The 18467-nt window shown below is 41.5% G+C and overlaps 1 protein-coding gene across 1 annotated transcript in view; it reads right to left on the reverse strand.

Moving 5' to 3' along the window:
- The window catches only part of gli2a (GLI family zinc finger 2a), a 299357-nt gene that overhangs the window by 88905 nt on the left and 191985 nt on the right, over positions 1-18467 (reverse strand). The window lies entirely within an intron of this gene.

The following is an 18467-nucleotide window of genomic DNA, read 5'->3' on the forward strand; positions in this document are numbered from 1 at the left end:
GCACCTTTGTAAAGTTGTTTTGTTATGAGTTTTTTGTTGAACTGTGTGCCAAATAAATTCATTCATTCATTAATTAATTCATTCATTCACATACAAACCACCAATGACAAGGATCTGTTTAGGTGTTATATAAATATCAATATGTTCTATTAAATAGTTGAGTTGAGCATTAAAGTGCTAATTATTTTAAGTCAATACAATACGGAACATGAGACAATAAAATAAAATGCAATAATCAAAATGTACGATAAATACACTATTTGGAAACAGCTTCTTCTTCTTTGTCTTTCGGCTGTTCCTGTTAGGGGTCGCCACAGCAGATCAATCGTTTCCATCTCACCCTGTCCTCTGTATCGTCCTCTGTCACACCAACCACCTGCATGTCCTCTCTCAGCACATCCATGAACCTCCTCTTTGGTCTCCCTCTTCTCCTCCTGCCTGGTGGCTCCATCCTCAGCATCCTTCTCCCTATATACCCTGGGTCCCTCCTCTGCACATGTCCGAACCATCTCAATCTCGCCTCTCTGACTTTGTCCCTCCCAAACTGTCCCACCTGAGCTGTCCCTCTGATATGTTCATTCCTAATCTTGTCCATTCTTGTCACTCCCAAAGAGAATCTCAACATCTTCAGCTCTGCCACCTCCAGCTCTGCCTCCTGTCTTTTTGTTAGTGCCACTGTCTCTAAACCATACAACATAGCTGGTCTCACTACTGTTTTGTAAACTTTCCCCTTCATTCTTGCTGATATTCTTCGGTCACAAATCACTCCTGCCACCTTTCTCCACTCACTCCACCCTGCCTGCACTCTCTTCTTCACCTCTTTACTACACTGTCCATTACTTTGAACAGTTGACCCCAAATATTTAAACTCATCTACTTTCACCACTTCTACTCCTTGTAACTGCACTATTCCACTGGGCTCCCTCTCATTCACACACATGTACTCAGTCTTGCTTCTACTGACTTTCATTCCCCTTCTCTCCAAAGCATATCTCCACTTCTCCAGACTAGACTCAACTTGCTCTCTACTCTCACTACAGATCACAATGTCATCTGCAAACATCATAGTCCATGGGGACTCCTGTCTGATCTCATCTGTCAACCTGTCCATTACCACTGCAAACAAGAAAGGACTCAGAGCTGATCCTTGGTGTAATCCCACCTCCACCTTGAATGAGTCTGTCATTCCGACTGCGCATCTCACCGCTGTCACACTATTCTTGTACATGTCCTGCACTACCCTAACATACTTCTCTGCCACTCCAGACTTCCTCATACAATGCCACAACTCTTCTCTTGGCACCCTATCATAAGCTTTTTCTAAGTCCACAAACACACAATGTAACTGTTTCTGTCCTTCTCTGTACTTTTCCAACATTACATCTGTAGTGCTCTCTCAGCATGAAACCATATTGCTGCTCACAGATCTTCACCTGTTTTCTAAGCCTAGCTTCTACTACTTTTTCCCATAACTTCATGCTGTGGCTGATCAGCTTTATGCCTCTGTAGTTACTGCAGCTCTGCACATCACCCTTGTTCTTGAAAATAGGAACCAGCACACTTCGTCTCCACTCCTCAGGCATCCTCTCACTTTCCAAGATTTTATTAAACACTCTGGTTAGAAACTCTACTGCCATCTCTCCTAGACATTTCCATGCCTCCATTGGAATGTCATCTGGACCAACTGCCTTTCCACTCTTCATCCTCTTCATAGCAGCCCTCACTTCTTCCTTGCTAATCTCTTTTACTTCCTGATTTACTCTCACCACATCATCTAGCCTTTTCTCTCGCTCATTTTCTTTATTCATCAACTCTTCAAAATATTCCCTCCACCTTCTCAGCGCACACTCCTCACTTGTCAGCACATTACCATGTGCATCTTTTACCACCCTAACCTGCTGCACATCCTTTCCAGCTCTGTCCCTTTGTCTGGCCAATCGGTACAAGTCCTTTTCTCCTTCCTTACTATTCAACTTCTTGTACAGCTCGCAATATGCCTTTTCCTTTGCTTTTGCCACTTCTCTTCTCGCCTCCTTGTACTCCTGTCTACTTTCTTCATCTCTCCGACTATCCCAAAACTTTTTCGCCAACCTCTTTCTCCTTATGCTTTCCTGGACCTCTTCATTCCACCACCAAGTCTCCTTGTCTTCCTTCCACTGTCCATAAGTCATACCCAGTACTGCCCTAGCTGTCTCCCTCACCACATCTGCAGTACTTTTCCAGTTGTCCAAAATTGCTTCCCCTCCAACTAGTGCTTCTCTCACCTGCTTGCTAAATTTCACACAACAGTCTTCCTCCTTCAGCTTCCACCATCTGATCCTTTTTTGAGCTCTCACTCTCTTCTTCTTCTTTACCTCTAAAGTCATCCTACAAACAACCATCCTATGCTGTCTAGTGACTCTCTCTCCTGCTACCACCTTACAGTCTGTGATTTCTTTTAGCTTGCATCTCCTATAAAGAATGTAGTCCACCTGTGTGCACCTTCCTCCACTCTTATATGTTACCCTGTGCTCCACCCTTTTCTTAAAGTAGGTATTCACCACAGCCATTTCCATCCTTTTTGCAAAATCAACTACCATCTGTCCTTCCCCATTCCTATCCTTGATACCATATCTACCCATTACTTCCTCATCACCTCTGTTCCCTTCACCAACATGCCCACTGAAGTCTGCTCCTATCACTACTCTTTCATGCTTGGGCACACTCTCCACCACCTCATCTAACACACTCCAGAAATCTTCTTTCTCCTTCATCTCACAACCTACCTGTGGGGCATATGCACTGATGATATTCATCATCACCCCTTCAATTTCCAGCTTCACATTCATCACCCTGTCAGACACTCGCTTAACCTCCAACACACTTTTAACATACTCTTCCTTTAAAATGACCCCAACACCATTTCTCTTCCTGTCCTCACCATGGTACAACAACTTGTACCCACCGCCGATGCTCCTGCTCTTACTTCCCTTCCACTTGGTCTCTTGCACACACAATATGTCTACCTTTCTCCTCTCCATCATATCAGCCAGCTCTCTCCCTTTACCAATCATACTACCAACATTCAAAGTCCCCACTCTCATTTCCACCCTTCTAGTTTTCTTCTTCTCCCGCTGTTCGTGGCAACGTTTTCCTCCTCTTCTTCGTCGTCTTCGCCCTACTTTGATATTTTTGGCACTGTCACTTTCAAAAGACTGAACAAAAGCACTCTGTGAGTGATGTAACTTATTTATAGCCTAAAGCCACTGTGCTGATTACAATGCTGTGCTTGCAATTTATTTATTTATTTCACAAAAAATACTTAAAACTTGGTAGTTACACTTTACCTGTATGTAGACACGCACCTCTGGTAGTGATTTTAACTTAGACAACACCAAGCAAAGTTTGAGACTTCCAACAGTTGAGTTCACTTGATACATAAATGATTCTTTTCAACATTATTTTTCATTCCATTCTCTTCTTTAAAATGAGAAACCATGTACGCTGTGCAGTTTCTGCTTAAAGTTGGACAATGTCTTCTCTACCTTGATCTCGTGTGGGGTGATGAAGCAGCTCTTCTCCCACAACCATATTTTGGGTAAGTGCCAACAGGGCCCCAAGCCTCTGCATCTCATCTTCATCCACAAACTGCCCCCCCCCCCCGCCCCCCAGTCCCGAGCAGCTGGATGAGAGAATGTTTATTTTCTCTGCTAAATCTCACTAATACTAACACTGTGCATTTTATTAGCACGCATGCTCACACTGAATCGTGTATGAGCTCCCAGTGTCCAGCCCAAAGCCGTCGTTGTGTTGGCCACTGTGTTTACGCACACACTTCAACCCATTTGCTCATGAACCAACATATAGTTAAGTGTTTGTGCATGCAATGTGAGGCGACCCCTCACTCCTCACCAACATATCAGTACACAAATCCATCTACTTGTCTCTTTCTGCTGCATCAACACTAAAATCTTTATCCTCGGGATGGCGTACGTTGACTTTGGCTCCTGCTTTTGTCGTGGGAGATACCACGTGTTTCACCAAACTGCTCTAAAGTTTCACTGCCCACCCACCCCTAACTCACCCGCTCAATCATATAAAAACAGACGTCTGCATGCCACCTGATGTAGACTTGTTTTACTGCTAGAGACTCGGGTATGTAGACAGCATTGCTGCATGCCGGTGTGATGTCGACCAACGTACACACGTGGTTGTCTCCGATTGCACCTCAATCACCACTGGTGACAGTGACTTACAGTTCCAGAAAGTGCAGCATAGCAGAAGCCCAGGTTGAAATTACCTTCAACCTGTTGGCATATCAATCAATCAATCAATCAATTTTTTTATATAGCGCCAAATCACAACAAACAGTTGCCCCAAGGCGCTTTATATTGTAATATATATATATATATATATATATATATATATATATATATATATATATATATAAAACGGCTGAGTGGATCCTTGTCATTTGATTGGTGCTTTGTACTTCACATGACATGGATTAATTTTTCCCATTTGTGTTGCATTGCATTTAGAGTGCAGTTTGGTTCCATAGAGTGCAAATTTGGGTCTGCACACTCTGCACATGTGCACACACACACACACACGCGTGCGCACATGCTCACGCAGACACACACACACACACACACACACACACACACATGCGCACATGCACACGCAGACGCACACACACACACACACACACACATGCGCACATGCACACGCAGACGCACACACACACACACACACACACACACAAAATGCGCACACATACACAAAACAAATCCACTGTGCTGTCTGGAGGCTGTTAGCAGGAAGAAAAAATAAAAAGCTGGACTATTTTCTGACATGATTTTTTTTTGAAGACGTACAGTCTTTTTTTGGTAGTACATGCGCACACAAGCGCCAACCCGGTTGCGTGTGAGTGAGTGTGTGTGTGTGTGCGCGCACGCGCGCACAGGGGCAATGTGCTAACTGACGCTGCCAATTCTTGTAACACACACATACACAAACACATACACAAAATCCACTCCGCTGTAAGCCATCTGGATGCATGAAGTACTGTTCAGATGAAAAGCTGATGTGATTTTTGGCTGGACAGAGGAACTATACAAAGTCTTTTTTGTCTTTTTTTTATGGAAGTCCAAAGTCAGTGCACAGCATCACTGGACTACATGTCACAATTTGGACTTTAGGGTTAGGGTTAGGGTTATTTCATGAGGTGAAAGCTGGAAAGCCGACTCCTCCCACAAGGAGTGCTCACAGGCGAATGACGTCACCGACAGGCGTGGAAAAACTCACGCATGCACACGAGGGTTCAAGCATGTCTGACATAAAAACATATGAATGAAATCCATATAGTTTTTGAAAAAATAAAAAGGACCTATACTTTATGGACAGCCCTCGTATGTGACCTTGAATAGGGGCCTGCCGCATTTAATGGCCGGGTCAAAACTTCATCTGAAAAAAAAAAAAAACAAACGCCTGCCTTAAATAAGTGCCGGACATTACTATGTGCATTAAAAGGGTTAAATTTAGAAGTTGAGTCACTCTTTCCTCTAAGTCCACTGGGGAGTGGTACCTTAATATCCAAAAGCCTGATTTATGCTTCTACAACTCCGTAACTCTGTGGCCATGCAATGACGGCAACGTGCGTGTGAGCCTTTCAAAGTTCTCCGTCGCATTGGTGGGCGCATTCCTAATTTTCATTGCATCCCAATGAAAAACTACAGTAGGTAGATCAGTGGGATTATGACCTGGTCCACCAATATGTAGACCTGAGTTTGATTCCTAGTCACACTACCTGTCTCTGTACTTGGACAAGACAGCCGCATTATGTCAGTCTACTTGGCCATAAATGGGTTCTGGCATTGGCTGGGAAAGTCATCTGAATTGAACTGGCATCCTGTCCCTAGGGGAGTCATACACTCAGATCGACTTCACGCTAAAGTATCTGGGGATACACATGGTCACCAATGGTCCTCAGGGCTTACAAAGGACTTTCTTCTTCATTGAAATCTCACAGAATCCTAAAAAGCAGAAACACCGTTACACCTTTCAGTAGTCTGAATGTGCTTGTACATTATTCATATTCATGGGAACCCCACCGGAACATAGGGCAGGTAGATCAGTGCGCATTGTGTCAGTCTACGTGGCTAGCGAGGTAACCTATGTTGGACTGGTGTCCTGTTCAGACGATCTTATAGTCTCTCATCTACTTCACGTTGCAGAATCTGTGGATAAGCACAGGCACCAATAGGCTTTAAGGAATACATACATGCATGTACCTAGAACCCTGAACATTTCTGGGATTAATACAACCCCTACTTTTATACCGATCTCCCAACTTGGCACAGACTTCCACCTTGGCCTCGGGTGATATTTTCCCTAGTAATGATGTTTTTATAAATAAATTTCCATAGTTTCCAACTGTTTTAAAAGTATTTTAACATAACACTGGCAGTTTATTCTTTCTTTCTGTTAAACTTGTCACATTCTGTGTGACACTTTTACAGCATGAATCATAGTTGATGTCAGAATTCCATTCACTTCAATAAAATCTGAAATGTTTTTACAGTTTTTTTTTTTCTGCCAGTAAGAATTTCTTTTTGTTATTTCAGCTCAGTCATCTCCTGTCTGTCTCCATGGCAATGTAGCCAGACAGTGACACCGATTACTGTGTGAAAAACACTCCTACGACATGGACGTGTGCTTGGAAAAGCAGTTAAGCCTTTCAGTGAAGCCTATGTAACCAATGGTAACAGTGTGTTTGTATGGCAGGGTTGTCCGTCATATTGTCACAGAGCTTTTGACAGCATGTGCAGGAGACCCAGCAAGTGACTAACGGGTCTCGTCGTTGTACAAAAACAACAATCCAAGAACCGCTTTGGCAATCTTCAGTAGATTTCTGTAGGTTTGAACATGCAGAATCACTGGGGGCTTTTAAAATCAAGCCTCTGTCATGTTACACACAGAAAATACTATAGTTCAGCTGAGATGTGCTGAGCAGTAAGTTGTAAAATTCATGTTGACCAGAAAGACCTGCAGCCTCGTCAAGAAAAAACTAAATAAAAAACCTTTACTGACGTACTGAGGTGTGTGTCCACAACTTTCCACCAGCACGCTTCTCACAGCGGCGCTCAGTGTTTCATGTTTGTACCGCAAGCCGTGCAATTCACTTATCCGGAGGTAAAACCGGGGTGGGAGTGGGAGGTGGATGAGAAGCTGCACTATGAGTTCACTGAAAGCGCCCAGTTCTTGCGGTGGGTCTGCTGAATATTAGTGCATAAACTGATTTTTTTAATATGGGATTTATTTGTGCTGCTTTCCAAAACTAACGGCAGGGGTCGAAGCACATATTTACCACCTCTGCCACCAGTCCCCCTCCTACATGCTGGCAACAAATGAGGCTTTTAATTCAGGCTGGGGCTGCCCGCGATGACCATTAGCTTGGCTGCTTTAGTCAATATGGGCCCTGTGTCTGCACGCCGCGGTGCGCAACCTCCAGACGGGCTCAGAGCTGACCACATCAGTCCTACCAATGTAGAGCCCTGCATAAAAGCTGCTGGTGAAGGTTGGCGTGAAATGCCGCAACTTGGGACACCTCTGCTCCAGGAGGCGGGAGGTGGGGTTTGTGGCTATTTGAGCAAACAGCCTCCCCAAACAAGTGTGGGCAAAGGAGCATAGCAGCGGTCACTGAGGTTGTTGAAAGCCAGGAAGAAAAAGTGGGGTGGTGGGAGAAGAAAGAGGTGGTCTACAGTTTCTACAACACCTCATGTCCTTCTCTTCAATCACTGTTAGGTTGAGTGATTGAGGTTATTTGAAAAGATTAATTGTCAAGCAATTCTAAATCTGATTTTTTTCTTTTTAGATCAGTTTTCCTACCTGTGCGTGAGAATGCCTGCTTTAGTGTCAGGCACTTACTTGGCAGAGCGTGACACGGGGGTGCTGGAAAAGCAAGAGTTTTTACTGGGTGGCTGGTTGCAGGAGATGAAAGGAAGAGTGAGAGATCATGGAGTGCAGTGGGCGCCTGTGCCAACGAGAGTATTTGACTACAGAGCATCGAACTGTCTGACTTCCACAGGCTGTATTCTGCTGACTGATTTCTAGTTCACATTTATATATAGTAAAACTTGCCTAAACCGTAATCGTAAAAACTGGATATTCACACTCGCTGGAGAAAACAAAAGTCAAAATGTTTTTTGTATGGTTTTCTAAGTAATAAACACTGTATATAATGGATTTTGTATGACAGTTTTTCGCTCACATCATCCTGTCTGAGTGCAATGCATTTCCATTAAAACCCCGCACATGTACTGGACAGAGCAGTCTGGATGTGTCCAGCCACCGATTCAAGGAAAGTGGGTACCATATTTACTTGATTAAAAGCCTGGGTGTTTATTTTTTTCAAACCGCACTTAGACCTGGGACCTTAACAAGGCAGGGCGTAATTCAAGGCCAGTGATTATTAACAAAATGCTGCTTGCTGCCTGCACTGTAATATGGTGTTAAGTTTCACACGTATCCCTGGGTGTGACGAACCCAACTACATTAGATCACAGCCCTCTGTCCTCCTTGGAGCCTGACACGTGCCTGCTAAATTATGGACATGGCAAAAGGCTCTGGTTTCTCACTTTTACATTTTCATTCCTTCCTCTCCTGTCATATTTTAAAAGTTTTTGCAGTGTGCCCACTGATTACATTTTGATCATGGATCAAATATATTTGGCAGAAAGGTCCACAAATATGACCAACTTTTCAACACAAAGTCAGACAAAGATGACCTGCAATTCATGCAGGGAAATTGTACATACCATATTGTTGGTTGATGATTGTATAAAGAAGTGGCGCTCAATGAGGGACAAACTAATCCAGAAAAAGCCACTGTTCCTGTGGCAAATTGCATAAAGATGCGATGGAGAACTTTAAAGGGTCACATGCACGTCAATGTCACTGTATGGCCACAGCATAAGCATAAATCGGGCATTAGGATTTTAAGGTACCACTCTGCAGTGGACTTAGATAAAACAAATTTTGTCCATTTCATACATATCTTTGGTTCACCTGAATCCATTATATGCAAGTTTTACTGTACATGCTGAAGACTTGTTATTTTTGCTCCTGAAATCAAACTGTTCTGGTGCCCTGTTTGACATAACAAGTTGGTTGCTGTGTATCCAAATTAGAGCCTAACATGTATATTGATAGGCTGCTAATATCAGCCCATGAGCCTTTCCAAATTGGTATTGGTGCAGGTGTTAGACCTTGATTTTAGAGAATAAAGATAGCAGAAAACAAGTTGGCTGTTGTAAATGGTGTTGTTACAGAGTTTGTCCAGCAGAGGGCAATCTTACTGCATTGCTTACAATGATGTCAAGCATGGCTGGGACCCCCATCACCCCTTGGTCCCACGAGCGACAAAAGACAGAGGCAAAGTGACAAGCTGTCATTTATTTTCCATCAGTGTAGCCATTTTACAGTGACAACAGACAATTAGCCATGATGTCACACGTTAGGCGGGACCAAAATAGATGAGAAATCTATTATATGCAAAGGCTGAGCAATACAACACAGTGAATGCCAATTCAAGTAAAGGCAGCATGGTGACAGCGTGATGTACGTTGGTTAATAACATTTAATTATTTATAATAAAGCTTCAAACATCAGAAAACATTAAGCCTCAATTACATTTCTTAATAAATACATTAAGGTTAGGAATCAATGTCATTTTTACCCAAGGCCGAAATATGGCCATCGGGTATTGCGAAGACTTTGCATCTGTCTGTCTGTCCGTCTGTATGTCTGTGCTCAGCATAGGTCCAGTCCTATTACTGCTAGAGTCTTCAGATTCACAGGAAGATGTCTTGGGACACATTTAAAGATGGCTAACCATGGCCTATTCTAAGGGTTCAAAAGGTCACATTCTTTCTATACACTCTTTCATTGATTACATGCTCATACGGCCAAGGGTATTTTAGCACTGCTTTATATTTTAGGATGTATAGTCAGATACACCTGTATTGTAAGTTTTTCACTCCCTAAAGGCCCCTTCACACATAGTACGAATGTGGTTGAATTGTGCATGAATTGTGCATGAAGCAGGAATCGTATGCAATACGTGTAAAATCGTAGCTGCCTCCAACGCTTCATACACCTGTTACTACAACTGTTTGCGCCAAGTCACTGAATATGTCTTGGACTTTATTTACATTAATTATGAAGAAATACAAAAGTTTTTCACCAAAACATCAAATCTAGGCTTTCATCTTAAATGTACTTTCTGTCAAATTGTAGCTGAACTTTCAGGTCTTATTTTAAAGAAAATCCTCCTCTCCACCTCTTCATCAGGAAGCTGGATTTTATATTTTTAATTCATTTATATCAAGTTGTAGAGATTTGCTTTCAGTTTGAGTTAAGGAAGATAATTTTAGAAAAAAAAATGTATTTGAAATGGAATAAACAAATTAAATGTGTGTTGGAAGTGAGTAGAATCCTGCAAATGGTGATACAAACATCAAATTTGGCACAAATAATCCATAGACATTAACTCTTTAAAAAAAAAACCCAAAAAAAAACAAACTGATTGGCCACTTGAATTTTCAAGAGGCAGCCAGGTAGGGGTCAATTGAAGAATTACACAGGGGTCTAAAAGATGCTCCAATCATATAGAAAACTACACCACATTATTTGCCTGATCATAAAGATTTGAAAAAAGGTATAGTTTGGACAATCTGTGACTGAATGTCATGGAGTTATGAGGTAAAAGCAACACGAATGGTGACAAAGGTCAGTTTCAGTTTGCACAGGGGTCAGAAGTTAAAATTGCTCCATTAAATTTGCTCCAGCTGTATTTGTGCTGAATTTGATGCTTGTATCACCATTTGAAGGATTGTTTCAGTTATCTGCTGCACTAATAAGCCAACAACAATAAGCCAACCTGAATTAAAGGAGAAATGGTGCTTTTAACAACCTGGACCTCATTTCTGACATAAAATACAGTCGTTTACTCACCAATATAAGTTTGGTGTGATTAGAAGTCCATAGTTCAAATGACGTGTTCAGTTCAAATCTGAAGCAAACATTTTTCTTCTTCTACTAATGTGGATTAAAACTTTTTGTGGTACACAGCACAAACTACTGGACAGGAGGAACTGAGCAGTCAGTGTGACTCACTGATTTGAAAATGCAGCTCTTTCAACCAGACATGTGGTGCAGTGACATGTCAATCATCTGTGTCCAATCAGATTTCAGGAGAGTCCAGTGAAACCCCGACCTCCACTCTAGCTCCACCCATGGCAGGAAGTGTTTTACATTTGAATATTTCCTGTTTTACTGTGGATTTGAAAATTGGCACTTCCTGTTTAGGATGCCCTGTACCATAAGTGAGCTTCGCGCCGCTGCGCGCCGCTTAGCTCATATAATTTAATCATCAATAATAATTTCTGTTGGCTGCATTCCTTTTCCACAGGGTAATCACAGGGGGTCACGTTGATTTGGAACACGTTTGAGGATGGATGCCCTTCCTTCCCTAACTCCAGATGTACATGGACAATGGGGTACCGGTGGACTTGAAGCAGGTACCTTCTGCACCACATTGCAGTCCCCAAGTTAGATCAAAACTCTTCAAGCTATTTTATTCACATATGGATGGACAGAACAGAAAGCAATAACATGTGCTACAGCACATGGATCTAATTATGTACATGTGTAAATGTTCCTCATCTCTTCAAGCCAGATGACAGCACACGCTTTACAGAAGGCTAATCCCTGCCTTAACAGCTTGACACAGAAACACAGCAAAGATGAAGAGCGAAGAACAACACCTCTGACTTTTACTGCCAAATAACCATCCTGTATTTGCTGCCCTTTTAAGGTTAACCTGGATTTGTTTTGTCGGATGTTTCTCATAATAACAGTACAAACACACCTGAACCACCATGAGAATAGCATATGCTAAAGGAACATGCCGTTTTATGAGTTCTCGACCTCAGGGCATTTAGCATTTATGCAGCCTCCACCAGCTGCAGACCTCCATTATGTATAATTCCAAAAAAAAGAAAAAAAACAAAGAAAAGAAAACCAAACTGATGTGGGGAAATCTTCCATGAAAGAAAAATGAAGAATAAGTGGAGGTATTAAGATGCTTAGTGTTGAGAACAAAACAAAGACAGTTGATATCCAAGACTATTGCACATACATACCTGAACATAGCAGAACTACCCACTACTCCACTAAGCACAGGGACATAGAGCCTATGTTGTTTAGGTGTGCATGTGTCAACCCGGAGATACCCAAATGAGCAACATTTGTCAAGGTGTAGCCGGATATTTATGGCAGAGACGAGCATTGAAAGACACTGGTAAGATCTGAAGGAAAGAAACATCATGAAAACATCTACAAAAAGGCAAAAGTAGTTGAGTTTCCTAATAAAGCTAATAGTTTAGCATTCTGTCACAAAAAGCTGACAAGAACAAATCTAACCAACACTGATTAGTTTGATATGACAACAAAACAATTTTGTTGTTGCAAATTTCTGCTTTAAAATCTCCATGAAATATTGTCGAGATGTTACCGCTGCAGATTTTTGCTGAGCATCACAATGAGAAGAAAGGACTTCCAGCACCATACTGTTCAACCTGATTTCATGGCAAGTTCATGATGGTATCACAAAAAAAAAAAAAAAAATTGTGGTGGTATCATGTAATTTGGGAAGGGGGCAGCCTTGGGGTTATGGTTAAGGTTAGGGTTACGGTTAGGTTTCGGATTACGTTTAGGATTAGGATTAAAACTAGTGAATGAAGGATGACTGTCACAAAAATGTAATACATTTCATGAAGGTATCACAAAAAAGCCCCGAAACAAACAGGAAACTGGGCTGTACTGTTACATCAAGGCAGAGTGTATCAACAAACAACCCTACAAGGTGCGGCTCACTATTTCTGAAGATGGCAGCATGCACTGGGCAGGCTGGCAGTATCCAGGGTAAGTATGATTGATATCACTGTTTGCAGCGGGTTTGTTGTTTTGCTAATGTACATCCGAGTAGTTCAATGGTGACAAGTGCACAAGGCACTACAACCTTAACTGTGATAAATTCTACAGCCTGCTATGATCCTTATTGGGGTGTGACCTGCCCTCGAGTAGGAGACTGGCTTATATTTCATTAAAGTGCACTGAAAACAAACAAAAAACATAAAAAACTGAAAAGGATCTTCATCCTGATAAGCCTGATCATTTAAAAGTTCATCTTAGTGTCTCTCCTCAGGGAGCTTTGGTGGCTTGTCTCCACTTGTTAGCTTTGATGTATAATGTGCAGATCCATTAACTTGCCAGTCAGCCTTTCACTTGAGTCTGCCATCTAAACAGCAAAGCACAAGGTTCCAGCACCCTCACCCGCCTTAAAGCATATGAGAGATGACAATATGATGACTGCAGTTCATGTTACACCTAACACACCTATGATCAATTAAGTGACTCAATACAACCAACTGAGGTGCAAGTCCATGTGTGAACTCAGACTACCTGTCTATGTTCTTGGACAAGACACTACATTTGCATCATTCCAGACCACTCAACTATACATGGGTAATGGCCTTGGCAGGGGAAGTAACGTGCAATAAACCGCATCCTATCTAGGAGGGGTTGACTCTCAACATCTTCACTTTGCGATAACTGGGGATAACCATCAGCATGATGACCTCAAGACCTGTATAGGACTTACTCTGGGTTGTAGCCACGGTGGGTGGCGCCCTGCCCGGCACTGCAAATTTCCACCCGGCTCTCGGGTTCAAATTGGCTGTGCCACCCAGCAAGTGTACAAATTTGATCGTAGTTCAAACTAATAGAGTCACAGTTTTGCGATTTTAAACCAATAATTAAAGTAATAAGAAATATATTTCTTATTTTCTTCATATCAAATTGCAAACAGCAGAGATCAGAGAGTCAGCACACTGCGGCGCGTTGTGAATTGCTGCAGCTGGAAACAGCGTCTCTGCTCTGAGCTGAAGAAAAAAAAAACCCCTGCCATGAAAGTCCTACATTAATCCAGAGGTCTTTCTGTATCCGAATCTGAAGATACATTCATAAATTTGGTTTATTTTACAGTTAAAAGTCTTTGTGTTTCTAAAAAGCTCTGAGTTTGAAAAACAGCAGACATGTGAGTGATCAGAGAAGGCACTCCAGTGACAGAGAGAGAGAGAGAGAGAGCGGAGGAGGAGGGGTGGAGAGGAGGAGGAGCACAGCGCCAGTGAAAGAGGAAAGTGGATAACTGATTCACAAAGTTTTTCATTTAAAAGAGCAGGTTTGACAAATCAGTCCAGGTTCAGCTCTTGTTCAAAGGAGGCAATTAGGTGTTATATTGTTCAAAAAGAAAAAGTAATGCATCACACTCAAATTTAGGACAGGTAATGGTCTTGTGGTTAAAACGTTGGGCTTGAGACTGGAGGATCCTTGGTTCAAATCCCAGCCTGACTGGAAAATCATGAAGGGCCGTTGGGCAAGATCCTTAATTCCCTAGTTGCTCCCAGTGTGTAGTGAGCACCTTGTATGGCAGCACCCTCACATCGGGGTGAATTTGAGGCATTAGTGTGTAAAGCCCTTTGAGCGTCTGATGCAGATCAATCAATCAATCAATCAATTTTTTTATATAGCGCCAAATCACAACAAACAGTTGCCCCAAGGCGCTTTATATTGTAAGGCAAGGCCATACAATAATTATGTAAAACCCCAACGGTCAAAACGACCCCCTGTGAGCAAGCACTTGGCTACAGTGGGAAGGAAAAACTCCATTTTAACAGGAAGAAACCTCCAGCAGAACCAGGCTCAGGGAGGGGCAGTCTTCTGCTGGGACTGGTTGGGGCTGAGGGAGAGAACCAGGAAAAAGACATGCTGTGGAGGGGAGCAGAGATCGATCACTAATGATTAAATGCAGAGTGGTGCATACAGAGCAAAAAGAGAAAGAAACAGTGCATCATGGGAACCCCCCAGCAGTCTACGTCTATAGCAGCATAACTAAGAGATGGTTCAGGGTCACCTGATCCAGCCCTAACTATAAGCTTTAGCAAAAAGGAAAGTTTTAAGCCTAATCTTAAAAGTAGAGAGGGTGTCTGTCTCCCTGATCTGAATTGGGAGCTGGTTCCACAGGAGAGGAGCCTGAAAGCTGAAGGCCCTGCCTCCCACCCTACTCTTACAAACCCTAGGAACTACAAGTAAGCCTGCAGTCTGAGAGCGAAGCGCTCTATTGGGGTGATATGGTACTACGAGGTCCCTAAGATAAGATGGGACCTGATTATTCAAAACCTTATAAGTAAGAAGAAGAATTTTAAATTCTATTCTAGAATTAACAGGAAGCCAATGAAGAGAGGCCAATATGGGTGAGATATGCTCTCTCCTTCTAGTCCCCGTCAGTACTCTAGCTGCAGCATTTTGAATTAACTGAAGGCTTTTTAGGGAACTTTTAGGACAACCTGATAATAATGAATTACAATAGTCCAGCCTAGAGGAAATAAATGCATGAATTAGTTTTTCAGCATCACTCTGAGACAAGACCTTTCTGATTTTAGAGATATTGCGTAAATGCAAAAAAGCAGTCCTACATATTTGTTTAATATGAGCTTTGAATGACATATCCTGATCAAAAATGACTCCAAGATTTCTCACAGTATTACTAGAGGTCAGGGTAATGCCATCCAGAGTAAGGATCTGGTTAGACACCATGTTTCTAAGATTTGTGGGGCCAAGTACAATAACTTCAGTTTTATCTGAGTTTAAAAGCAGGAAATTAGAGGTCATCCATGTCTTTATGTCTGTAAGACAATCCTGCAGTTTAGCTAATTGGTGTGTGTCCTCTGGCTTCATGGATAGATAAAGCTGGGTATCATCTGCGTAACAATGAAAATTTAAGCAATACCGTCTAATAATACTGCCTAAGGGAAGCATGTATAAAGTGAATAAAATTGGTCCTAGCACAGAACCTTGTGGAACTCCATAATTAACTTTAGTCTGTGAAGAAGATTCCCCATTTACATGAACAAATTGTAATCTATTAGACAAATATGATTCAAACCACCGCAGCGCAGTGCCTTTAATACCTATGGCATGCTCTAATCTCTGTAATAAAATTTTATGGTCAACAGTATCAAAAGCAGCACTGAGGTCTAACAGAACAAGCACAGAGATGAGTCCACTGTCCGAGGCCATAAGAAGATCATTTGTAACCTTCACTAATGCTGTTTCTGTACTATGATGAATTCTAAAACCTGACTGAAACTCTTCAAATAGACCATTCCTCTGCAGATGATCAGTTAGCTGTTTTACAACTACCCTTTCAAGAATTTTTGAGAGAAAAGGAAGGTTGGAGATTGGCCTATAATTAGCTAAGATAGCTGGGTCAAGTGATGGCTTTTTAAGTAATGGTTTAATTACTGCCACCTTAAAAGCCTGTGGTACATAGCCAACTAACAAAGATAGATTGATCATATTTAAGATCGAAGCATTAAATAATGGTAGGGCTTCCTTGAGCAGTCTGGTAGGAATGGGGTCTAATAAACATGTTGATGGTTTGGATGAAGTAACTAATGAAAATAACTCAGACAGAACAATCGGAGAGAAAGAGTCTAACCAAATACCGGCATCACTGAAAGCAGCCAAAGATAACGATATGTCTTTGGGATGGTTATGAGTAATTTTTTCTCTAATAGTTAAAATTTTGTTAGCAAAGAAAGTCATGAAGTCATTACTAGTTAAAGTTAATGGAATACTCAGCTCAACAGAGCTCTGACTCTTTGTCACCCTGGCTACAGTGCTGAAAAGAAACCTGGGGTTGTTCTTATTTTCTTCAATTAGTGATGAGTAGAAAGATGTCCTAGCTTTACGGAGGGCTTTTTTATAGAGCAACAGACTCTTTTTCCAGGCTAAGTGAAGATCTTCTAAATTAGTGAGACGCCATTTCCTCTCCAACTTACGGGTTATCTGCTTTAAGCTACGAGTTTGTGAGTTATACCACGGAGTCAGACACTTCTGATTTAAAGCTCTCTTTTTCAGAGGAGCTACAGCATCCAAAGTTGTCTTCAATGAGGATGTAAAACTATTGACGAGATACTCTATCTCACTTACAGAGTTTAGGTAGCTACTCTGCACTGTGTTGGTATATGGCATTAGAGAACATAAAGAAGGAATCATATCCTTAAACCTAGTTACAGCGCTTTCTGAAAGACTTCTAGTGTAATGAAACTTATTCCCCACTGCTGGGTAGTCCATCAGAGTAAATGTAAATATTATTAAGAAATGATCAGACAGAAGGGAGTTTTCAGGGAATACTGTTAAGTCTTCTATTTCCATACCATAAGTCAGAACAAGATCTAAGATATGATTAAAGTGGTGGGTGGACTCATTTACTTTTTGAGCAAAGCCAATAGAGTCTAATAATAGATTAAATGCAGTGTTGAGGCTGTCATTCTCAGCATCTGTGTGGATGTTAAAATCGCCCACTATAATTATCTTATCTGAGCTAAGCACTAAGTCAGACAAAAGGTCTGAAAATTCACAGAGAAACTCACAGTAACGACCAGGTGGACGATAGATAATAACAAATAAAACTGGTTTTTGGGACTTCCAATTTGGATGGACAAGACTAAGAGACAAGCTTTCAAATGAATTAAAGCTCTGTCTGGGTTTTTGATTAATTAATAAGCTGGAATGGAAGATTGCTGCTAATCCTCCGCCCCGGCCCGTGCTACGAGCATTCTGACAGTTAGTGTGACTCGGGGATGGAAAAGCGCTATATAAATGCAGTCCATTTACCATTGTTGAAAAAAAAAAACTGTCAGGATGACAGAAAACTGCCTGCTTCACTGGATTAAAAGCAATTGTGTGTCATTTTTGAAGAGAGTACATGCTATGTCCATTAAATATTAATGTGTTTTTATCATTTTCAATGTTATTTAATTTATTAACTTAGACTTTGACAGAAACATGCAAAAAATAATTTTGATCTTACAAATACTCGTATTACAACATAAATATAATTTTTTTGTTTATTATTCTTACGTTCAATGAGTCCAAAACCACCGAAAATTAGTTAAAGTAAGGCTTGCCAAGAATGTTTTAGTGGTATAAAACCATATAGCTTCAGGGGGCCATGTTCACATAATTTACCCGGTGTCGCAGACTGAATGGTCTGCCCCTAAAAATCGGTCCGCCTTTTGCATCTGTGCATGTGTCATTTCAGATACAGCAGCACGTCTGAGATGGAGTCTCTTCACCCAAAGCAATTGAATGGATTAATGGGATTATTAACCATCAGATGATTAAAAGTAAAACCTCTTAAATCATTCTAAAGTCAGTTTTAAGCAGAAACAAAGCTGTTTTAAGCAGAAACTCTGCGAAATGACGCTTTCAAATGGCCGACGCACAGTGAACGCATCAGCTAGATGAAATAATGCTGAATTTACGTGGAAATGATTGTTGTACAAAAGTTTCAGATA

The sequence above is a fragment of the Thalassophryne amazonica genome, chromosome 14 (genome assembly GCF_902500255.1).
Source record: "Thalassophryne amazonica chromosome 14, fThaAma1.1, whole genome shotgun sequence".
Taxonomy (NCBI): domain Eukaryota; kingdom Metazoa; phylum Chordata; class Actinopteri; order Batrachoidiformes; family Batrachoididae; genus Thalassophryne; species Thalassophryne amazonica.